This window comes from Lipotes vexillifer, unplaced genomic scaffold, assembly GCF_000442215.2.
Source record: "Lipotes vexillifer unplaced genomic scaffold, Lipotes_vexillifer_v1.1 scaffold654, whole genome shotgun sequence".
In the NCBI taxonomy this organism is placed as follows: Eukaryota; Metazoa; Chordata; class Mammalia; order Artiodactyla; family Lipotidae; genus Lipotes; species Lipotes vexillifer.
The window spans coordinates 1,369,093-1,370,992 of NW_006773486.1; the positions used below are offsets into that span (position 1 = coordinate 1,369,093).

The 1,900-nt window shown below is 33.6% G+C and overlaps 1 protein-coding gene across 2 annotated transcripts in view; it reads left to right on the forward strand.

Moving 5' to 3' along the window:
• EDIL3 (EGF like and discoidin domains 3) overlaps nucleotides 1-1,900 on the forward strand; it is a 443,350-nt gene that overhangs the window by 249,628 nt on the left and 191,822 nt on the right. The window lies entirely within an intron of this gene.

Sequence of the window (1,900 nt, forward strand, 5' to 3'; positions counted from 1 at the left end):
ACACACACACACACACACACACACACACACACACACACACACACACACACACATCACGAGTTTGTATCTGGAAATCATGCTCAGCTCCTACCACTGTGCTTCAGTCAGCTAGAGCGTGGACAGCAAAGATTTATGTTTTCAGAGTAAGGAATCAGGACTCAGCTGGGTGTCTTAATTATAAAATCTACCTTTGAATGATGTCATTTTTTAAAAACAATTCTCAGGAAGCAGTCATAGAACTAAAAACCTCAAAAAATGATAGCTATTATTATAAATGAACTATAAAAATGACCAAATATGGAAATTCCTATTTTGTATGGAACTGCAATGTCAAATTTTTCTTAGTTATAAAATAATTTATTATATCCCAGTATATTTGGAATAGATGACTTTTTTCTGGAAATAATAATGTCATGATCTGTGACAGAGAAATATGTATGTGATTTATTACAAAGAAGTTTAACTTTCATTTCATTATATTCTGTGAGTATATCTAGTCTTTAATTAAACATGATTTATTCCAATTGAGGTCTGTTTCCATTTAGATTGCTTGCAGTGTTAATCACAGTGCAAATAACCTTCACCGCTGAAAGAACTCTTGCATTATACTGATGTATAAAGGCTTCTGTGTAATTTGCATCTGTCATCTGAGCCTACATGTTACTAGATGTGTACATAGGCAGAAATGTTTTACTTATTTGCTGCTATATTAAAGTATGTAACTCATTTAATATAATGTTTTTATTTTTATGAATTTAGATCAAGGTAGTTTTTTGGTTTAAAACAATGCACAAACAGTAGAGGATCATTTTTTTTTTTTTAATCACAAACTAAGTATGGCTAGAAAGCATTTTCATTTCAGTAAATGCAATTCCAGTTCATTCCACCTCATGTTAACCTCTGGGTAAAGGTGTGACTATTTTTAGAAACAAATGTTCTTAATTTTAATTTCCATTGTTGATGATTGTAGACCTGGTCAGATGAACAAATAAATAGAAGTTCAAAGATCGATTAGTCTCAGTTAAATTCACATTCTCATGTGTTAAGTACTACTTATCATGTAAAAACTTAGAAGAAATGAGGAAGCAAAGAACAACGGTAACTGCATATCCTTAATAGTACATATAATAACTCTTGATTATTCTCACATCATCAACTATGCAAACTTCCTTCTATTAACATTTCAAAGCAGCAAGAGCTGGGTTTGATTTTACTCATGATATAGGTCAATATTAAAATGAGAAATCTTCAGGTAAGGTAATTCTCTTACCTGAGAATTAAAACATATGTTGTACCTCTTAGCATCAAATGGGTCTCTGTCCAGCCTTCTTTGATTTATTTAAGTCCATCCCACATATGGCTTTTCTAAATCTTTCTAGGGTACAAGGGTATAGAGGATACCCTCCCAGCTGGCTCCAAGCCTTCACTGCCAAAAGAGAATGGCCAGTTCCCTCAGCTGGCACTAAGAGTTCATGGTAATCTGGTCCCTATCTACATCCTCAGACTTGGTTCCCAGCACCCCCTTCCCACTCTGTCCTCCAGACAAACTGTGTTATTTGTGTACTTGAACACACCGTCATACCATGAATGCTTCTCTTCAAAGTTGTGACTCATTCTGGACCCCTGCTTGGAAATACAATACCCTCTTCATCCTGTTTTTATTAATCCTAATTAAAACTTTCCTTCAAATCCAAGATCAAATTCTATTTCCCTTATATGCTCTTTTTCAGACATTAATTAATACTCAGTTTCTTCCCTATAAGTATATAAAAGAGTAGCTTTTTATGTCTAACTTTACAAGATAAGACAATGCATTCTTTAAGACATGAAGATTTAACTTCTTGTCAGGCTCTGACATATCTCACCTAAAACAAATTGTAGTAGATATGATATAGGGAAA